The sequence below is a fragment of the Balaenoptera borealis genome (genome assembly GCF_965194805.1).
Source record: "Balaenoptera borealis genome assembly, chromosome: X".
NCBI lineage: Eukaryota > Metazoa > Chordata > Mammalia > Artiodactyla > Balaenopteridae > Balaenoptera > Balaenoptera borealis.
The window spans coordinates 106,223,291-106,247,150 of NC_138881.1; the positions used below are offsets into that span (position 1 = coordinate 106,223,291).

Below are 23,860 nucleotides of genomic sequence, written 5' to 3' on the forward strand. Positions count from 1 at the left end.
TACCAGTAACGTTATAAAGCAGAAGCTAACACACCATTGTAAAGCAATTATACTCCAATAAAGATGTTTAAAAAAAAAAAGAAATTACCAGTCAGAGGAGAACAAAGAAAAAAGATTGAAAAGAAGTGAAGAAACCCTATGTGATCTACGGAATACCATCAAAAGAAAGTCATTGGATTATTGTAGTTCCTGAAGGAGAAGGGAGGGAGAAAGGGGCAGAAAGCTCAATTAAAAAAATAATGGCTAAGAACTTCCCAAATATGTGGAGAGATTTGGACATCCAAATTCATGAAGCTAATAGGTCACCCCATAATTTCAATCCAAAACAATCTTCTCCAAGACACATTATAACTTTCAAAAATCAAAGACAGAGTCTTAAAAGCATCAAGAGAAAAGAAGATTGTAACCTAAAAAGGAACCAGAATTAGGCTTTCAGCACATTTCTCATCAGAAACCTTACAGGACACAAGAGAGTAGGATGGTATACTCCAAGTGCTGAAAGAAAAAAAAAAAACCTGCCAACCAAGAATACTCTATCTGGCAAAGTTGTCCTTTAGTAATGAAGGAGAGAGAACTATTTTCGCAGACAAACAAAAGCTGATGGAGTTCATCACCACTAGTCCTACCTTATATGAAATGCTGAGATGAGTTTTTTCAAGTTGAAATTATAGGACACAAATCAGTAACATGAAAATACATAACACTCTTGTAAAGGTAAATATAGTCAAATTCAGAATCCTCTCATACTGTAATATAATGGTGTGTCAACCACTTAACTATAATATAAATGTTAAAGGACAAGATTATTAAAAATAGCTACAGTTACTATAATCTGTAAATGAATACACAGTATGAAAAGAAGTAAATTGTAACATTAACATAACAAGGGGTAATGAAAAGGTAAAATTTTTGTATTCAATCCAAGTTAAGTTGTTATCAGTGTGAGATAGGTTATTATATCTATAAGATGTTTTATATAAGCCTTATGGTATACACAAAGCAAAGACCTATAGTGGATTCACAAAAGATAAAGAGATTGTAATTAGAGAATACCACTACAGAAAACCAAAAATTCCAAAGAAGGCAAGAGAGGAAGAAAGGAACAAAGGAACTATGAAACAGCCAGAAAGCAATATGATGGCATTAGAAGTTCTTATCTATCAATAATTACTGTAAATGTAAGTGGATTGAATTCTCCAATGAAAAGGCATAGAGTGGCTAGATGCATAAAAAAATAAGACCCAACTATATGCTGCCCACAAGAGACTCACCTCAGCTTTAAGGACATGCGTAGAGTCAAAGTGAAGGAATGGCAAAAGATATTCCATGCCAATGGAAACCAAAAGAGTAGAGGTAGCTATAGTTATATCAGACAAAATAGACTCTAAGCCAAAAATGGTATGAAGAGACAAAGAAGGTCATTACATAATGATAAAGGGGTCAACCCATCTGGAAGATATAACAATCATAAATATATATGCACCCAACATTGGAGCACCTATATATATTAAGCAAATGGATCTGAAGGGAGAAATAGATAACAATATAGTAATAGAAAGGGACTTCAGTACCACTTTCAGCAATAGATAGATTATCCAAACAGAAAATCAGTAAGGACACATTTGACTTGAACTATGTTTCAGGTCAAATGGACAAACTATTGTTGGATTCTTAATTTTATTTTTTAATTATCTTTACAATTTCTCAGGAAATTTTATCAGTTTACATGAGGAATAAGTCAGTATTCAGGAAATGTTTGTTGTAATCTTTATTTTTTTCCCCCTAAAAAAATCTCAGTAACTCTATATCATATAGTAATTGAATGTACAAGATCACTTCAACTATGAAAAAGTGAGACTAATGAGCACGTTTCATTTGACTTCTGCTTGTTTGAAATGTCTTTGATACAGTGAGATGACCTGAAAAAGAATGAGCAAATGTTTACTTACGTTATTTAGATCTAATAGTTTTCTATGATTGTGAAAAATCATCTAAAATTGTACCTATGAACAAAGCAAATAATTTATGAAATTTTGACATATCTGTTACATGAACAGGTTGTCTGGATCACTCATTAAAAAAATGGATTTGGACTTCCCTGGTGGTGGGTGCAGTGGTTAAGAATCTGCCTGCCATTGCAGGGGACACGGGTTTGAGCCCTGGTCCAGGGAGATCCCACACGCCACGGAACAACTAAGCCCCTGTGCCGCAACTACTGAGCCTGCACTCTAGAGCCCGCAAGCCACAACTACTGAGCCCACGTGCCGCAACTACTGAAGCCCGCGCGCCTAGAGCCCATGCTCTGCAACAAGAGAAGCCACCACAGTGAGAAGCCCGTACAGTGCTACAAAGAGTAGCCCCTGCTCGCTGCAACTAGAGAAAGCCCGTGTGCAGCAACGAAGACCCAAAGCAGCCAAAAAGAAATAAATAAATTTATTTTAAAAAAAAGGATTTGGGCAAAGTTTATACACTTTTCAGAGTGCTTCTTTTACTCAATATAGTATATACTGCTCTTTATTCAAAAAAAATTCTTTGAGCAGGACATTTATATATAAGCAACACATAGAGCTCATTATGTTTCTATTTTGAGCACTTTGGGATCTTCCAATACTACTGTTTCTTTCATATGCTCTGATCTAATTTTCTGCTTTGGATCTCTGACACTATTGATATACGAGCTACTTGCTTTTTCCAAGGCAATGCATAGCTACAGTGTTTGGATTATTCACTATATACAGTGTTGACACTATTCAATGACAGTGTTGAGAAACAGCAATCTAAGATATATTACCGTGATTTTGTCTGGCTTAGTACCTATATAAAACCATGGCTTAGTTTGAAAATTCAGTGAATATTAATATTGTTCAAGCATCCATTGCAGATGCATTGTGCAACATTATTGTTTTTCATTGTGTGATATATTAAATAAAAAAGTATATCAAGTCAGTAGACTGGGGAAAGTTTTCTTTGTCATCCAGGAAGATGGTTTAGTCCTAGTTACTTAGCTTTATATTTTTGGAGGGAAGGAATAAAACTATATTTTTCATGTGTGGAATATGTAACTCCCATAATATTCTGACTCCCAATGCACCGTTGAGATACTCAATAAATATCAGTTGCTTGACTGATAACAAAACCTTTGTTGTGTTGTCTATCCAGGCCTCATTGGTATTCTCAGGGAACTATGAGTCACATCATATCTATCTACACTTTCAGTATTATAGTAAGGCTGATTGAAAAAGGAAGAATAGATTTTTATTGTCCAAGATTAGTGAGATAATTTAGTAGAGAAACATTTCTTGAATCACTGATGTCGGCACAGAAAGTTTGACATGTCTCCATAGTACATTGTTTGTTCCCATCACCTTGAACATAGATTAAGGAAAGCACAATACATCGTTCCCATTTTCTTATGCTGCCTATTTATTTGGAGAAGGATAAAAATAATATTTATCACTATTCAGAAAATACAAAAGGTCAGGGCCAGATCTGTGGAGGTTATGTGTGCATAAACTAAAATTATGTAGTTGCTTACATGTGTTCATGATAAATCCTAGGTTGAATGTATGAATACTCTTACACACATGGTGACATGGTGACTATTTTTCCCCCCAGGATTCAGTAATGTGGTCATATATTCTTGTGGTGTCATGATATTTTTTATTCTTTGTAATACAGGTATATTTGAAAAATTTGTAACTGAACATAAAGGGAGTTAACAGAATGCAGTTGTAAGTTATTTAGGTATATACACAGGAGGTTAGGAGACTCTGCCTACAATATGTCTCAACTCTCTAGCTCCCTCAGTAACTAAAATCTAGTTATTCAGAAATCACATTAGAAGTACAGGTTACTTTGGGTCCTCTGTAGAATCAACGTGCATAAAATATATCAAAATCCAAGAGGAAAACTCTGCCATGTAGTAGTCAGTTCATCTGTCTAATGAAATCACTTGAGACCTGTGAGTGTAATATTTAAATTAAGTGGATAAATTCTGTCCTTGGTTTAGCACTTGTGCAAAAGTATGACTGTAGCCAGCAATTCATTGACTATTAATGAAGCTTTTAATAATCCACTGGCTAGGGTGTCCTTTTAACTAGCAAATTCTGACCTTTAAATGGATGCTATGCTGTTAAATTGTTTTATCTTGTGTTTTCATAACAGTGTTTTTCTTTTTTGGCACATAAAGTACTTTCTTAGTTTTGAAAAGCACGTATGCATTTCCTGGAGGATAATCATAAAAATTTAAAGTAGAAATATACAATTAATTTCAGTATAAACCAACCAAAAGAGATATGGACCATAGTCATTAAAGAAGGATCATGTTTACTAGATTTATTATCTTTTCCTCCAAGCTCATTAAGAAACAGTCCAGCAAGGGGCTAAGGTCTCAATTAATTTTAATGGGCATGACCAAGGTTTAATAAAGTGTGTGTTTTAATTGCCTGAGATTAGGCTAAATTGTAGCCTCAGTTTGCTATTGATAGAAATGAGATTTTGATCAAAAGGTACAAAATAGTTTTCTAAGAGAAACTGATAAAGCTGGTAACCTATGGGAAAGAGCGTTGGTTTTTCTAGAAAAAATAATTTATTAACATAAACTTCAAAAATAAATGAAGAAAACTGGCCACTAACTAAATATTATAGAAACATTTTTCAAATACAGATGCTAATCCAGATATAGCAGGTGGTGGATACAAAAACCCATCTGTCATCACATTGTTTGTGACTATATAGGTAAACCATCCAAGGCGCTGAATATCTATGTCATGGATGGCAAGCAGTATAATTTATAATTCAAAATGGCTTTCTTGCAGCCTTTAATCATTAACTAGCCAGTCAAACATGTTGGTGGGACAGAGGTGTTTCTTTTCCAAAATGGTATTGGCTAAATGATATTTTATCTTGAGAGGTTTTAAGCTTGGTTCAAGTAGTGTTGGTCACTTGCCAATGAATGCTGTAGTGAACACGTTTATCTTCAGTGCTATTAGCTAAGCAAAACTGCCTAAGCATTTTACACATTTTGGAAATCTCAACCCCTGTCAATGATAGAAAAAGGAAACAGCCTCCTCACAGGAATCCTACTTTATCCTCAGTAAATTAGCATATTAACTGTGATACAATTAATTTCAGAGAAAGGAAGAGCAGACTTCTCAGAAAGCCACTAAGGAAAGTTCTATTTTTAATAATTCATGAAGTTTCACTACTAAAATATGTTATTTAAATTTTTCTTTAAATATCCAGTGTGATTATTTTAGTTGTTTAGAACACAGTAATAATGAAGCCAGTGTTGTGCATGTATGTGTTTGTATGTGTACACATGTGTGTTTGTATGTGTACCTATGTGTGTTTGGGGGGTTGATGGGTAATTTTTGTGTCAAGTTGGGTAGGTTGTTTGGTCAAACACTTGTCTAAATATTACTGTGAAAATATTTTTGTATGTAATACAAATTTACAATCAGTTGACTTTAAAGCAGATTACCCTCCATAATGTGGGTAGACTTCATCCAGTCAGTTCAAGGCCTTAAGAAAAAAGCCTGAGGTTTCCCAAAGATGAAATTTTGCCTTGAGACTGCAGCATAGAAATCATGCCCGAGTTTTCACTCTTCTTGCCCGTTTTATGGATTTTGGACTCAAAACTGCAACATCAACTCTTACCTGAATTTCCATCCTGCTGGCCTGCCCTACAGATTTCAGATTTGCCAGCCTCCATAATCACATGATCACATTCCTTAACATAAATTAATCTCTCAATAGACAGGTAGATAGATATAGATATATAGACAGATACAGGTATATATGTATATATCCTCTTGGTTTGGTTTCTCTGGAGAACCATTACTGATACATGGGTTTTGCTAACTTTGCCCTAGACATATATTTCACAAAGATAGGTGTTTTATCCAAAGGGCAAAGTATGTTGGTATGGATAGCCTGGAATAAACCAAAAACCACTGAAAAATCTCAGTGTTTTTATTCTCCCTACAGAGGATCTGGGATGCGAAAAAAGAGTACAATCGAAAAACAAAAGGTTTTAAAAATAACCTCAAACTCCAAAGTAAATGATATTTTTTTCATCATCATTTATTATCTCAACTAAAGCTTAAAATTTGACTTCAGTGACTGACAGGGAGTCTAGTAAGTGAGACAGTTAAATTTGTGAAGTATCAAGCATGCTTGTACGTGACACTCATGCTATTAAGGAAACTTCTGCCTTGGGTTTTTCAGCTACTTATTATGATTTCCACAATGTCTGGAACTTGTTTTGAATTGACATCCGTATCCATCTTGCCTTGGCAAACGAACAAGTAGAAAGATTAATTAGTTCTTGGGTACTTTATATTCCAGGTCTGTGACTTCTCCAGCTAGTGGCATAGTTAGCGCAGTGGACTTGGTTTATTTTGCACTAACTGTGACAGTGCCAAAAGCCTGTGTTTCTGTATGTTGGTGTGTGTTCCTTTTTGGCGCTCAGGCTGAGCTTAGTAATGACTGTGGAATCAACACAGCTAGTTGTAAATGATGTATGAAATTAAAAAATCTCTGGCCAGCGCATTAAAAGAGTGCAGAGTAGAGAGGAAATGCTGTGCAGAGCCGCTCTGTAGTTTAGTTTGTGGGTATCTTGATATGCTGCCAAATCAAGAAGGGGAAGACTGAAACCCAGCAAATTTGGGAACACTAAACCTTATTGCATTCTAGTCTTTATTATTTTTGTTTGGCTCTCTTCTTACACTTATTTAAAAATATCTGATAGGTGCTTTAATTGTAGAAATTAAAAACAGTAGTAAATATTGATGCTTAAATCTATGGAGAAGGGAAATATAGGACATGGAATTTTTTTTTAACATCTTTATTGGAGTATAATTGCTTTACAATGGTGTGCTAGTTTCTGCTTTATAACAAAGTGAATCAGCTATACATATACATATATCCCCATATCCCCTCCCTCTTGCATCTTCCTCCCACCCTCCCTATCCCACCCCTCTAGGTGGTCACAAAGCACTGAGCTGATCTCCCTGTGCTATGCGGCTGCTTCCCACTAGCTATCTATTTTACATTTGGTAGTGTATATATGTCCATGCCACTCTCTCACTTCGTCCCAGCTTACCCTTCCCCCTCCCTGTGTCCTCAAGTCCATTCTCTATGGCTGTGTCTTTATTCCTGTCCTGCCCCTAGGTTCTTCAGAACCATTTTTAAAAAAATTTTTATTGGGGTATAATTGCTTTACAATGGTGTGTTAGTTTCTGCTGTATAACAAAGTGAATCATCTATACATGTACATACATCCCCATATCTCCTCCCTCTTGTGTCTCCCTCCCACCCTCCCTATCCCACCCCTCTAGGTGGGCACAAAGCACCGAGCTGATCTCCCTGTGCTATGCGGCTGCTTCCCCTTAGCTGTGTATTTTACATTTGGTAGTGTATGTAGGGACATGGAATTTTTGCCAGGTGTAGTTCATTTCCTCTCAGAGAGGTCTTTCTCACTATCTTCTACCTAAACAACCTGCATGTTATGTGTCTATTGGTCCATGTACCTCCAATTGTCTCCTTCCATTCTTTTGTCTTTCTATGTGTGATCAATGCTGCTGAAGAATATGTTAACTTGTTATCTGTTGATTCAGTAAATTGAGTGAAATAAACAGTTTGTGGAGAGAAGAAGAGAATCAACCAGGTATTTCATTGAATCACTGGTTTTCTTAGTCAAAAGTTAGGTCAGTGTATTTTGGGGGAAGTCTACTGTCTAATACCTCAGAATACAATAGTGGTAATGAGTCCCAAACCTGGAGTCAGATTGCCAGGGTTTGAATTCTGGCTCCAACGCTTACTAACTATATGTCCTTGGTAAAATCATTTATACTTTCTCTACTTTATTTCCCCCTCATCCATAATATTATCCTAGTTTAGTATTTATACCTTTATTGTGAAGATGATTATTTTGAAGATTAAATGAGATGACAAATGTAACACTTTTTGGAGAATGGCTGATATGTAAATAGAGCCAAGTCATGGTGGTATTCTTTTTTTTTGCTTCTCTTTTTTCCCCCTAAGCTTTACTGAGGTATAATTGACAAACAAAGTTGTAATACATTTAACATGTATGTGATGATTTGATATATGTATACATTTTGAAATGATTACCATGGTCAAGTTACTTAACACATCCATCACCTCACACAATTATTATTATTTTTTTTTTGGTGATAATGCGTAAGATCTACTCTCAGCAAATTTCATGTATACAATACAGCATTACCTATAATTACCATGCTGTACATTAGAGCCTCAAAACTTATTTTTCTTATAACTGAAAGTCTGTACCCTTTGACAATATATCCCATTTCTCCCACCCCCCCAGCCCCTGGCAGCCACCATTCTGTCTTCTGTTTCTATGAGTTTAACTTTTTTTTTATTATTATTGTCTTCTTTTATTAGAACCTTGGGAAGTATCAACTGTAGCAAAAAACAGAGACACGTGAAATAAACGCTCTTCACAGATTTTTGGTTCTACTTTAAAACTCTATATGACTACAATAGGTATTCTTATATTTAACCTTTCTGTGACTTTTTTAATGCAATAGCTGAGATTGGATAGGTCTGAAATCTATAAGAATTGCAAATGCTATGTATTAGGCAAGAACAGACTGTTTCATCAAATCCCTAAATTTTAAAATTGAAGGGCGTGCTTTAGAAAACTCAGTAGTCCTATTTCACACAGCAAGCACTAAACTCATGAAACTCCTCAAACTATCCAAAGAGAACCCACAGGATAAAAACATTTATTTATTGTGAAATGTTTAGTAAATACATAGAATTTAAAGACATAATGACATCTTAAGGAAAACTGCAATGAAATCAGAAGAACATATGCTCTTCTACAACATGACTGGCTAGAGCATTTAGGCCAGAATCTTCATGAACAGTGAAGACCCAGTATGTCCAAATATCATATTTTCAGAAGTTGACAAGTTATCTAAATTTTCCGAGTTATTAGAATTCTTTTGGTAAAACAACAAATAGCTCTTTTGCAAATAGATTATACATACACTATATATATGCATTTTGTGTATGATATATATACCCTGCCAAAGTCCTCCATTTTCTTTCATAGATGGGATGTCGCTGAACATAATCTGAAAAGATGTAGATCTTTAAAAAGTGTTCTGAAGATGTAGGAAGAGCTAGAGAATGGAAATGTTAGCCAAACACAATTCACTTTTAAATGATAAGACAATTTTTAAGTGAAAATTTCAAGGAATTCTTCTTAATACAACAGAGGCATTTAATACAAAAATTTAAATATTTTCTCCTTTAAATGAAAGTAATATTTTCCCATGTTATTAAAAGTCATTTTCAAAACCAACTTAATTGCTTTAAAGTTGTATCATATAACTATCATGATTTAAATAGTTGTTGCTCATACAGATTATTTCTAATTTTCTCACTATAAATAATGCTTATGTTGATATATTTGTTTAAGATTGTTTTCTGCATTTTGGATCAGTTTCCTTAGGATAAATTCCCAGAAGCAATATTATTGGGAAAATGGATATATGTTTTGAATTCCTGAAAGTTTATTCTCCCAAGTAGTCATTGCTCTCTCCATGCTCTCACTACCACCAAAATTGAATTTTAATCTTTTTAATCTTTTTTATATATCCAGAGAAAACCATAATTCAAAAAGATACATGCACCCCAGTGTTCATTGTAGCACTATTTACAATAGACAGGACATGGAAGCAACCTAAATGTCCATGGACAAAGGGGTGGATAAAGAAGATGTGGTACATATATACAATGTAATATTACTCGGCCATAAAAAGAATGTAATAATACCATTTGTGGCAACATGGATGGACCTAGAGATTATCATACCAAGTGAAGTAAGTTAGACAGAGAAAGACAAGTATCATATGATATCACTTATATGTGGAATCTAAAAAAAAAATGATACAAATGAAGTTGTTTCCAAAACAGAAACAGACTAACAGACTTTGAAAACAAATTTATGGTTACCAAAGGGGAAAGGTGCAGGGAAGGGATAAATTAGGAGTTTGGGATTAACATATACACATTACTATAGGTAAAATAGATAGTCAACAAGGACCTACTGTATAGCACAGGGGACTCTACTCAATATTCTGTAATAACTTAAACGGGAAAGGAATCTGAAAAAGAATGGACATATGTATGTGTATAACTGAATGGCTTTGCTGTACACCTGAAACTAACACAGCATTGTGAATCAAACATACTCCAATATAAAATAAAAAAGTAAATTAAAAAATGGAGCAGCCACTATGGAAAACAGTATGGAGGGTCCTCAAAAAATTAAAAATTGAGCTACCATATAATCCAGCAATCCCACTTTCGGGTATTTTTACAAAATAATTGAAATCATGATCTCAAAGAGATATTAGTATGCCTGTGTTCCTTGAAACACTGTTCACAATAGCAAAGATGTGGAAACAACCTAAATGTCTATCCACAGATGAGTGGGTAAAGAAAATGTGAGGTATACATACAATATAATGCTATTCAGTCTTAAAAAGAAGGAAATTCTGCAATATGCTACAACATGGAAGAACCTTGAGGCTATTATGCTAAATGAAATAATTCAGTCACAGAAAGAAAAATACCACATCATTTCACGTATATGAGGTATCTAAAATAGTTAAATTCATAAAATCAAAGAGTAGAATGGTGGTTCCAAGTAGGAGAAAATTGGGGAGTTACTAATGGGGCATAAAGTTTCAGTCAAGCAAGATGAATTAGTTCTAGAAATCTGCTGTATAACATTATCCCTATAATCAGCAATAATGTGTTGTACATGTAAAAATTTAAGAAGGTAGATCTCATTTAAGTGTTCTTACCACAATAAAATAAAGTGAAAGTATGCATAGTGCTTTACATGGACGGTGAATCAAGTATTATTTAAATGCTACACTAAATTTTTTAAGCAAAATACTTCTTTTTATAAAGCAAATTACATTCCCTAAAATATCTGTTATGTAAATCAGAATTTTCTGATATTGTTTTGCATAGAGAAATGTTCACCTACATTTATAGATTATTTTTATGTTTGCCTCCTTCCATAACTAGAGCTCAAGAAATATTGGAAGGTAGGGTCTATAATGGGAATACTTTTAGAGATTATCTAAGAACAGGTTATAGAGTAAGAATATTATTATTGTTGTTGTTATTACATTATTGCAATAGGTAAATTAATAGACTTTATCTATAAAACTAAGCATACAAAGCTTTCCTACAGGATTAACAAGTCCAATTGGCAAAAGCAAGATGATAATTCACTCCTGGAAAACCCATTCCCATATCTTAAAACCGTAATAACTTTCCAGTCTAATTTTAGGTATTTGCATGAATTGTATTTGAAGATGAAGTCATAAGAAAAGGAATATGAAAATAAGGAGGAAACAGCTACAATCTTTCAATATGACACGTTTTGAACATAGGAAGATGAAAATGACATGCTTGACCTTAAAATGCAATGGTCCTTTTTATAGATCTTTCTGTTTGTGTTAGGAATGTCAATCAAGTATCTCATGAATATATTTCAGCAGCTGTGAAATTTGATTAAAATTTAATGTAGCCTCACTTCTTCCCTAAGTCTGAATGAATTTAGATGGGCAACTATCTGTGAAATTATGATTTTGCTTGTTAATTGTTCATGATCTTTATATGAGGGGAAGTTACTTTGTTCTAGAAACTGATGGGGATTATATTAACTTCATGACAATTTTATCACTTGCATATTCCCGACACAATGTCTAATAAGAGAGTTATTAATTATAAGAAGTACATTTTTTTCAGGAAGGTAAGAGTGTATACGCACACACACACGTGCACTTCCGAAAATTCATTACTTCCAGAGTACCCTTAAGTAAAATGGGACTAAAAATGCTAGCTTAATGAATAAAGATACTATAGAAATTAATGAACATTTGTAACTTATGAGATATTGAGATCTGAAAAAAACGTTTGGTCTTATTTACTGTTGGAAGATGTCTAAGGAAAGTAAGTTAGAAAACAATAATTAATAATGGATACAGAATGGTTGTCTTCCCTCATAGTGTTGTAAGCTATATAACTACTCAGAAAAATAGATGAAATGTATCTTGCATACTAAATGGAATCTTGAAATGGTTGCGACCTCCCTTACCTAGGATTTTTTTTACCCTAGTTGATATTATTTCAAGCCCATTATATTATCATTGAAAGGATCTTGAACATTGTTGGAGTAAAGGAAGTCAGAGATATCAGGTGGATTAAGTTAAAAATATAACTGGATTTTGGTATTTTATTCAATTAATTGTTCCTGATCTTTAATTTATCATCTATCCACTGTGTGCTGTGTATAAGACTTGGTTCTATCGTTCAAGCTGCTTGCAGTCTCCTAAGGGAGATAAGACACATGAAACAATTAGAAAACAAGAGAATGTATTAATTTTCTATTGCTGTATGACAAATTGTCACAGATTTAGGGGCTTAAAACAACACCCATTTATTAGCTCATAGTTCTATGGGTTAGAAGTCCAGGCAGGCTCGACTGGGTTCTCTGCTTATGGTGTCAAAACACCACAGTCAAGGTATATGGAAGGTTTGGGGATAATCTACTTCAAAACTCATTCAGGTTGTTGAAGATTTCATGTCTTTACAGTTTTAACACTGAGGTCTCAGTTTCTTTGCTGGTTGTCAGTGGGGGCCCACTTTCAGCTTCTAGAGGTGACCTATATTCCTTGGCACATGGATCCCTCCATCTCAGGACAGCAATGGTGCATTAAATGTATTTCACACTTCTCATTGCTCTGACTTCTACCACTAGTTAAAGGAAATTGCCCATATGGTATTGGGGTGGCCAAAAAGTTCGTTCGGGTTGCCAAAAAGTTCGTTCGGGTTTCCCGTGACATCTTATATATTGTTTCTCCATCGTTTTACTTTCAAGCTATGTGTTGCTTTGGATCTCAAGTGTCTCTCTTGTAGACAACATGTATTTGCATCATGTATTTTTATCTATTCTGCTGATTGCTGTGTTTTAACTGGAGTGTTTATTTATAATTAATGTAACTACTGATAAAAAGGACCAATATCTGCTATTTTGCTATTTTTTTCTATATATATATTTTTTTGTCTTTTTTGTTCCTCTGTTCTGGCATTATTGGCTTCTTTTGTCTAAAAATTTTTATAGTGTACTATTTTTATTCCCTTCTTATTTCTTTTACTATATTTTAAGTTATTTTCTTAGTGGTTGCCCTGGAGTTTACAATTAACATTAAAACAATCTAGCTTCAAAAAAAATCTAGCTTCAATTATTACCAACTTAATTTAAATAACATAGAAAACTTTACTCAAATATAGCTCCAGTTCCTCTCCCTGTTTTTTGCTATTTTATACAAATTTACATACTTGTATATAACTTTATACAAATTACATACATTCTAAGTCAATTAAAAACAGATTTGAAATTACTGTATTATGCATTTGTCTTCTACATCAGATGGCACATAGGAGATAGAAACAATAAATAGATTAATACTATTTCATATTTATGTATGTTGTTACATTTACTAGTGTTCTTTCTTTTTTCGGTGAGGATTCAGATTACTTTCTAGGGTCCTTTCATTTCAACCTGAAGAACTTTCTGTGGTATTTCTTGTGGGGCAGATCTGCTAGTGATGTGTTCTGTAAGTTTTTGATTATCTGGGAATTATTTAATTTTTCTTTAATTTATGGAGGATACTTTTACTGGCTATATAATCTTTTTTAAAAAATTGAGGTAAGAATACTTAACCTGAGATCTAACCTTTTAACAGTTGTTTAAGTGTACAACACAATATTGTTACCTATAGGCACAATGTTGTATAGCAGATATCTGGAACTTAGTCATCCTGCATTACTGAAACTCTCTACCAGTTGAATAACAACTCCCTATTACTCCCTTCCCTCAGCCCCTGGCAACCACCCTTCTACTCTCTGCTTCTATGAGTTTGAATATTTTAGATACTGCATGATTCTACTTATAGAAGGTATTTGTGTGACTGGATGATTTCACTTAGCATCAAAGTTCATCCATATTGTTCCATATTGAAGAATTTTCTTCTTTTTTTTTTTTTTTTAAACATCTTTATTGAAGTATAATTGCTTCACAATGGTGTGTTAGTTTCTGCTTTATAACAAAGTGAATCAGCTACAGATATACACACGTTCCCATATCTCCTCCCTCCCGCATCTCCCTCCCTCCCACCCTCCCCATCCCACCCCCCCAGGCAGTCACAAAGCACCGTGCTGATCTCCCTGTGCTATGCGGCTGCTTCCCACTAGCTATCTATTTTACATTTGGTAGTGTATATATGTCCATGACACTCTCATCCTGTCACATCTCACCCATCCCCCTCCCCATATCCTCAAGTCCATTCTTTAGTAGGTCTGTGTCTTTATTCCCATCTTGCCACTAGGTTCTTCATGGCCTTTTTTTTTTTTTCCCCTTAGATTCCATATATATGTGTTAGCATACTGTATTTGTTTTTCTCTTTCTGACTTACTTCACTCTGTATGACAGACTCTAACTCCATCCACCTCATTACAAATACCTCCATTTCATTTCTTTTTATGGCTGAGTAATATTCCATTGTATATATGTGCCACATCTTCTTTATCCATTCATCTGTCGATGGACATTTAGGTTGCTTCCATGTCCTGGCTATTGTAAATAGAGCTGCAATGAACATTTTGGTACATGACTCTTTTTGAACTATGGTTTTCTCAGGGTATATGCCCAGTAGTGGGATTGCTGGGTCGTATGGTAGTTCTATTTTTAGTTTTTTTTTTTTTTTTTAAGATTGATTGATTGATTGATTGATTGCTATGTTGGGTCTTCGTTTCTGTGCTAGGGCTTTCTGTAGCTGCGGCAAGTGGGGGCCACTCCTCATCGCGGCGCGCGGGCCTCTCACCATCGCGGCCTCTCTTGTTGCGGAGCACAGGCTCCAGACGCGCAGGCTCAGCAGTTGTGGCTCACGGGCCCAGTTGCTCCACGGCATGTGGGATCCCCCCAGACCAGGGCTCGAACCCGCGTCCCCCGCATTAGCAGGCAGACTCTCAACCACTGCGCCACCAGGGAAGCCCCCTATTTTTAGTTTTTTAAGGAACCTCCATACTGTTCTCCATAGTGGCTGTATCAATTTACATTCCCACCAACAGTGCAAGAGTGTTCCCTTTTCTCCACACCCTCTCCAGCATTTATTGTTTGTAGATTTTTTGATGATGGCCATTCTGACCGGTGTGAGATGATACCTCACTGTAGTTTCAATTTGCATTTTTCTAATGATTAATGATGTTGAGCATTCTTTTATGTGTCTGCTGGCCATCTGTATATCTTCTTTGGAGAAATGTCTATTTAGGTCTTCTGCCCATTTTTGGATTGGGTTGTTTGTTTTTTTTTGTTATTGACCTGCATGAGCTGCTTGTAAATCTTGGAGATTAATCCTTTGTCAGTTGCTTCATTTGCAAATATTTTCTCCCATTCTGAGGGTTGTCTTTTGGTCTTGTTTATGGTTTCCTTTGCTGTGCAAAAGCTTTTAAGTTTCATTAGGTCCCATTTGTTTATTTGTGTTCTTATTTCCATTTCTCTAGGAGCTGGGTCAAAAAGGATTGTGATTTATGTCATAGGGTGTTCTGCCTATGTTTTCCTCTAAGAGTTTGATAGTGTCTGGCCTTACACTTAGGTCTTTAATCCATTTTGAGTTTATTTTTGTGTATGGTGTCAGGGAGTATTCTAATTTCATACTTTTACATGTACCTGTCCAATTTTCCCAGCACCACTTATTAAAGAGGCTGTCTTTTCTCCACTGTATATGCTTGCCTCCTTTATCAAAGATAAGATGACCATATGTGCGTGCGTTTATCTCTGGGCTTTCTATCCTGTTCCATTGATCTATATTTCTGTTTTTGTGCCAGTACCAAACTGTCTTGATTACTGAAGCTTTGTAATATAGTCTGAAGTCAGGGAGCCTGATTCCTCCAGCTCCATTTTTCGTTCTCAAGATTGCTTTGGCTATTCGGGGTCTTTTGTGTCTCCATACAAATTGTGAAATTTTTTGTTCTAGTTCTGTGAAAAATGCCAGTGGTAGTTTGATAGGGATTGCATTGACTCTGTAGATTGCTTTGGGTAGTAGAGTCATTTTCACAATGTTGATTCTTCCAATCCAAGAACATGGTATATCTCTCCATCTATTTGTATCATCTTTAATTTCTTTCATCAGTGTCTTATAATTTTCTGCATACAGGTCTTTTGTCTCCTTAGGTAGGTTTATTCCTAGATATTTTATTCTTTTTGTTGCAATGGTAAACGGGAGTGTTTTCTTAATTTCACTTTCAGATTTTTCGTCATTAGTGTATAGAAATGCAAGAGATTTCTGTGCATTAATTTTGTATCCTGCTACTTTACCAAATTCATTGATTAGCTCTAGGAGTTTTCTGGTAGCATCTTTAGGATTCTCTATGTATAGTATCATGTCATCTGCAAATAGTGACAGCTTTACTTCTTCTTTTCCGATTTGGATTCCTTTTATTACTTTGTCTTCTCTGATTGCTGTGGCTAACACTTCCAAAACTATGTTGAACAATAGTGGTGAGAGTGGGCAACCTTGTCTTGTTCCTGATCTTAGTGGAAATGGTTTCAGTTTTTCACCATTGAGGACAATGTTGGCTGTGGGTTTGTCATATATGGCCTTTATTATGTTGAGGAAGGTTCCCTCTATGCCTACTTTCTGCAGGGCTTTTATCATAAATGGGTGTTGAATTTTGTCGAAAGCTTTCTCTGCATCTATTGAGATGATCATATGGTTTTTCTCCTTCAATTTGTTAATATGGTGTATCACATTGATTGATTTGCGTATCTTGAAGAATCCTTACATTCCTGGGATAAACCCCACTTGATCATGGTGTATGATCCTTTTAATGTGCTGTTGGATTCTGTTTGCTAGTATTTTGTTGAGGATTTTTGCATCTATATTCATCAGTGATATTGGCCTGTAGTTTTCTTTCTTTGTGACATCTTTGTCTGGTTTTGGTATCAGGGTGATGGTGGCCTCGTAGAATGAGTTGGGGAGTGTTCCTCCCTCTGCAATATTTTGGAAGAGTTTGAGAAGGATAGGTGTTAGCTCTTCTCTAAATGTTTGATAGAGTTCGCCTGTGAAGCCATCTGGTCCTGGGCTTTTGTTTGTTGGAAGATTTTTAGTCACAGTTTCAATTTCAGTGCTTGTGATTGGTCTGTTCATATTTTCTCTTTCTTCCTGGTTCAGTCTCGGTAGGTTGTGCATTTCTAAGCATCTGTCCATTTCTTCCAGGTTGTCCATTTTATTGGCATAGAGTTGCTTGTAGTAATCTCTCATGATCGTTTGTATTTCTGCAGTGTCAGTGGTTACTTCTCCTTTTTCATTTCTAATTCTATTGATTTGAGTCTTCTCCCTTTTTCTCTTGATGAGTCTGGCTAATGGTTTATCAATTTTGTTTATCTTCTCGAAGAAACAGCTTTTAGTTTCATTGATTTTTGCTATTGTTTCCTTCATTTCTTTTTCATTTATTTCTGATCTGATCTTTATGATTTCTTTCCTTCTGCTAGCTTTGGGGTTTTTTTGCTCTTCTTTCTCTAATTGCTTTAGGTGCAAGGTTAGGTTGTTTATTCGAGATGTTTCCTGTTTCTTGATGTAGGCTTGTATTGCTATAAACTTCCCTCTTAGCACTGCTTTTGCTGCATCCCATAGGTTTTGGGTCATCGTGTCTCCATTGTCATTTGTTTCTAGGTATTTTTTGATTTCCCCTTTGATTTCTTCAGTGATCACTTCGTTATTAAGTAGTGTATTGTGTAGCCTCCATGTGTTTGTATTTTTTACAGATCTTTTCCTGTAATTGATATCTAGTCTCATAGCGTTGTGGTCGGAAAAGATACTTGATACGATTTCAATTTTCTTAAATTTACCAAGGCTTGATTTGTGACCCAAGATATGATCTATCCTGGAGAATGTTCCATGAGCACTTGAGAAAAATGTGTATTCTGTTGTTTTTGGGTGGAATGTCCTGTAAGTATCAATTAAGTCCATCTTGTTTAATGTATCATTTAAAGCTCGTGTTTTCTTATTTATTTTCATTTTGGATGATCTGTCCATTGGTGAAAGTGGGGTGTTAAAGTCCCCTACTATGATTGTGTTACTGTCGATTTCCCCTTTTATGGCTGTTAGCATTTGCCTTATGTATTGAGGTGCTCCTATGTTGGGTGCATAAATATTTACAATTGTTATATCTTCTTCTTGGATTGATCCCTTGATCATTATATAGTGTCCTTCTTCGTCTCTTGTAATAGTCTTTATTTTAAAGTCTATTTTGTCTGATATGAGAATTGCTACTCCAGCTTTCTTTTGATATCCATTTGCATGGACTATCTTTTTCCATCCCCTCACTTTCAGTCTCTATGTGTCCCTAGGTCTGAAGTGGTTCTCTTGTAGGCAGCATATATACAGGTCGTGTTTTTGTATCCATTCAGCCATTCTTTGTCTTTTGGATGGAGCATTTAATCCATTTACATTTAAGGTAGTTATCCATATGTATGTTCTTGTTACCATTGTCTTAATTGTTTTGGGTTTGTTATTGTAGGTCTTTTCCTTCTCTTGTGTTTCCTGCCTAGAGAAGTTCCTTTAGGATTTGTTGTAAAGCTGGTTTGGTGGTGCTGAGGTCTCTTAGCTTTTGCTTGTCTGTAAATGTTTTAATTTCTCCATTGAATCTGAGTGAGATCCTTGCTGGGTAGAATAATCTTGGTTGTAGGTTTTTCCCTTTCATCACTTTAAATATGTCCTGCCACCCCCTTCTTGCTTGCAGAGTTTCTGCTGAAAGATCAGCTCTTAGCCTTATGGGGATTCCCTTGTATGTTATTTGTTGCTTTCCCTTGCTGCTTTTAATATTTTTTCTTTGTATTTAATTTTTTTAACATCTTTATTGGAGTATAATTGCTTTACAGTGTTAGTTTCTGTTGTATAACAAAGTGAATCAGCTATATGCATATGTATATCCTCATATCCCCTCCCTCTTGCGTCTCCCTCCCACCTGTATTTAATTTTTGATAGTTTGATTATTATGTCTCTTGGCATGTTTCTCCTTGGATATATTCTGTATGGGACTCTCTGCGCTTCCTGGACTTGATTGACTATTTCCTTTCCCATATTAGGGAAGTTTTCAACTATAATCTCTTCAAATATTTTAACAGACCCTTTCTTTTTCTCTTCTTCTCCTGGGACCCCTATAATTTGAATGTTGGTGTGTTTATTGTTATCCCAGAGGTCTGTGAGACTGTCCTCAATTCATTTCTTTCTTTTTTCTTTATTCTGCTCTGTGGTAGTTATTTCCACTATTTTATCTTCCAGGTCACTTATCTGTTCTTCTGCCTCGGTTATTCTGCTATGATTTCTTCTAGATAATTTTTAATTTCAGTTATTGTGTTGTTCATCATTGTTTGTTTGCTCTTTTGTTCTTCTAGGTCCTTTTTAAACGTTTCTTGTATTTTCTCCATTCTGTTTCCAAGAGTTTGAATCATCTTTACTCTCATTACTCTGAATTCTTTTTCAGGTAGACTTCCTATTTCCTCTTCATTTGTTTGGTCTGGTGGCTTTTTACCTTGCTCCTTCCATCTGCTGCATATTTCTCTTTCTTCTCATTTTGTTTAACTTACTGTGTTTGGGGTCTCCTTTTTGCAGGCTGCAGGTTCGTAGTTCCCATTGTTTTTGGTGTCTGCCCCCAGTGGATGAGGTTGGTTCAGTGGCTTATGTAGGCTTCCTGGTGGAGGGGACTGGTGCGTGTGTTGTGGTGGGTGAGGCTAGATCTTGTCTTTCTGGTGGGCAAGGCCACGTCTGGTGGTGTGTTTTGGGGTGTCTGTGAACTTAGTATGATTTTAGGCAGCCTCTCTGCTAATGGGTGGGTTTGTGTTCCTGTCTTGCTAGTTGTTTGGCACAGGGCATCCAGCACTGGAGCTTGCTGACCGTTGGGTGGAGCTGGGTCTTAGTGTTGATACGGAGATCCCTGGGAGAGCTCTCACCAGTTGATATTACATGGGGCCGGGAGGTCTCTGGTGGTCCAATATCCTGAACTCCACTCTCCCACCTCAGAGGCTCAGGCCTGACACCAGGCCAGAGCACCAAGACCCTGTCAGCCACACAGCTGTGAAGAAAAGGGAGAAAAAAAAGAAAGAAAAGAAAACAAAAAATAATAATAAATAAATAAAATTATTAAAATAAAAAAATTAATAATAATAAAAAAAGAAGAGAGCAACCAAACCAATAAACAAATCCACTACTGATCACAAGCGCTAAAAACTAAACTAAGATAAACATAAAAATCTGAAACAAATCAGTCACAGACAGCAAACCCCAAGTCTACTGTTGCTCCCAAAGTCCACTGCCTCAATTTTGGGAACATTCTTTGTCTATTCAGGTATTCCACAGATGCAGGGTACATTAAATTGATTGTGGGGATTTAATCGCTGCTCCTGAGGCTGCTGGGAGAGATTTCCCTTTCTCTTCTTTGTTCTCACAGCTCCTGGAGTTCGCCTTTGGTTTTGGCCCCACCTCTGCGTGTAGGTCACCCTCAGGCATCTGTTCCCTGCCCAGACAGGAGGGGGTTAAAGCAGCAGCTGGTTAGGGGGCTCTTCCTCATTCAGGCCAGGAGGGAGGGAGGGGTACAGTAGTTATAATTAGAATGCGGGCCGAGCCTGAGGTGGCAGAGGCCAGTGTGATGTTGCAACAACCTGAGGTGCGTCATGTGTTCTCCTGGGGAAGTTGTCCCTGGATCACGGGACTCTGGCAGTGGCGGGTTGCATAGGCTCCCAGGAGGGGAGGTGTGGATAGTGACCTGTGCTTGCACACAGGCTTCTTGGTGGTGGCAGCAGCAGCCTGCCTTAACGTTCATGCCTGTCTATGATGTCCCCGCTGATAGCCGCGGCTCGCGCCTGTCTCTGGAGCTTGTTTAGGTGGTGCTCTGAATCCCCTCTCCTTCCGCACCCTGAAACAATGGTCTCTTGCCTCTTAGGCAGTTCCATACTTTTTCCCGGACTCCCTCCCGGCTAGCTGTGATGCACTAGCCCCCTTCAGGCTGTGTTCATGCAGCCAACCCCAATCCTCTCCCTGGGAACTGACCTCAGAAGCCCGAGCCTCAGCTCCTAGCCCCCGCCCGTCCCGGCGGGTGAGCAGACAAGCCTCTCAGGCTGGTGAGTGCTGGTCGGCACTGATCCTCTGTGTGGGAATATCTCCACTTTGCCCTCTGCACCCCTGTTACTGCGCTCTTCTCTGTGGCTCTGAAGCTTCAGCCCACCACCACCTCCTGTCTCTGCCCGCAAAGGGGCTTCTAGTGTGTGGAAACCTTTCCTCCTTCACAGCTCCCTCCCAGTGGTGCAGGTCCCATCCCTATTCTTTTGTCTCTGTTTTTTCTTTTTTCTTTTGCCCTACCCAGGTACATGGGTATTTTCTTGCCTTTTGGGAAGTCTGAGGTCTTCTTCCAGCGTTCAGTAGGTGTTCTGTAGGGGTTGTTCCACATGTAGATGTATTTTTGATGTATTTGTGGGGAGGAAGGTGATCTCCACATCTTACTCCTCTGCCATCTTGACGGTCCCCTCAAGATTTTATTTTTGATAGTAAATCTCAACAGAGAAATAGAAACTATCTGTTCACTCACTAAGATGACTTTCTTTTACTTCTTAAAAAATATGGGTTAAGTTTGGATTTCATTTTGAGTTAGTTCCTATTGAGTTTTCTAACCCTGAGAATAGATCACATTTTGTATTGCTATGAAAGTATAGTAATTTCTGGAATCCAGATAGTTCAGATATGTTTTAGTGACTCTGAGTTCTGCTCTATTCTTCTGGGGAATTTTGTTGTTATTGGTCTTGTAGGCAGTTAGCTTTGGCCAAATATCAGATTCTGTCCACCCTATAATGGGCAGCAGCTGATATTTCTTCCCAGTTCTTATAGCTTTTACCTGCTATATTTTTTTTAATGTGGCTCCCTGCGTTTTCCCTTGAAACTGTATATTTATTTGCTAAACCGAAAAGTTGGACTGGCTTTATAGACAGATTTTGGCATTAATCCTCTCTGTGGTTTCCTTGCTTCTGAGGATTCTACTCTAAGTTTCCAACTGATTGACCATTGTTGGGCTCTGTCATCTAGTACCTTAAGCCAGCAAGACTTCATTTTTTGCTTTCCAAGGTGGTCTTCATTGGGGAATACTTTAAAAAGTAGCAACCTCAAAAAGTTCATCCACTACAGCTTTATCTTTGGATTCAAAATTCTTCTTTAGGCCCTGTCAGTTTTTTCTTTTTCATTTTTTTGTGTGTTTCTTTTTGCTATGTCACCTGGCTTCTCCCTTGCCCCTATGTAGTTTAGTGGATAGGAATAGAGTTTACGTTCAGATTTTGGGTCTCATTCTTTCTCATATCTTTTGCTTCCAGAATTTCTACCTTAAATTTCTGGCTGCTTTTCCAGTACTAAGCTCTGCTCTCTGTTCTATGTCAAACTGGTAAAGCTACAATTTTCTGCTCACCATGGGTGTGGTTTGGAGAACTCCCTCAGAAAAGAAAAGTACAAACTTGCCTTTCTTGCCTTGGGCACATACAGTTTTTCAAGAGGAAACCGCTCTGACTTTGCTCTTCTTTTGGATGCTTTCCAACACCTTTAAAAATAGTTGCTTTTTATTATTAGTCCAGGTTTTATAAATGTTATCTGCACACAACCACGTCACTCTTCTTCTATCATGGACGTTCTCGCCAAGAAATATGTTTCAGAAAAAAAGAGTATGTGTATAAACAACTTCACTCTAACATTTTATATCAGTGAAATTTGAATAGTAAAGTAACTTATGAAAAATCATATCAATGCATTATTGTGCAGTTAATGAGATGATTATGAAGGCTGTGCAAAACAGAAAATGTGTACTATATAATATTAGTTGATTAGAGAAAAATGTAGGATTATATCTTCAAGACACGTGTTGATAATACGTAGTAGAGCATGTGAAAAACAATCATTTATTTTGAGTGTAGGATTATGAGAAGCTTCTCATTCATTCATTCATTCAACAAATACAGTGACTACTACTAAATACCCCTGTACATAAATAGCTGAAACAAAAATATTACCATTCTCATGGAACTTAAAATCTTACAGAAATGCATATACAAACAAAAAATTGTTATAATGGACAAAATTTGCAAATATATAAGCTGGGCATTATTTATTGGGAATAGAAAGAAACAGATCTTAAGTATTTAACTCATTTTTTTCTATTAGAAACTATTACATTTCTTATTCAAATAGTAATAGAAAAGAAAAAAAGATATATATCTGCTGAGTAGGTTGTAACTTTAGCTGACTTTTCAGGGAAGGTTAGACTTTATCAAGTTGGCTCTGAGTTGGAAAACAGAAACCATTTTAGGTCCTTATTTATGTATTGTATTAAATATAACAGAACCAAAAAAATTTAAGCATTTGCATTATGATATACAGTTTTATATACTACAACCCTGACATATTACATTCATGGCTTCTGCCTTCTAGATTTTTACAACCTAATAGTACTGACTTAAGTGAAAGTGATATGAGTCATAGGTTACAGGAAATATAGTATTTGGCAACCAATACTTGTATACACAGATTTATATACATATGCATAATACATATATATGGTCTGCTAAATGTGTCCTTTGATTAAACATAAGCCTTGATCTATGGCTTCAAAAAGAAGATATTCCTAAGAATAATGTGATTCTGAAAATATTAACGTAGAAGCAAAGTAGAATTCTACTGCTTGTATTGTA

At 36.2% G+C, this 23,860-nt stretch overlaps 1 long non-coding RNA gene across 1 annotated transcript in view; it reads left to right on the forward strand.

Moving 5' to 3' along the window:
• LOC309620855 overlaps window positions 1-23,860 on the forward strand; it is a 196,174-nt gene that overhangs the window by 67,529 nt on the left and 104,785 nt on the right. The window lies entirely within an intron of this gene.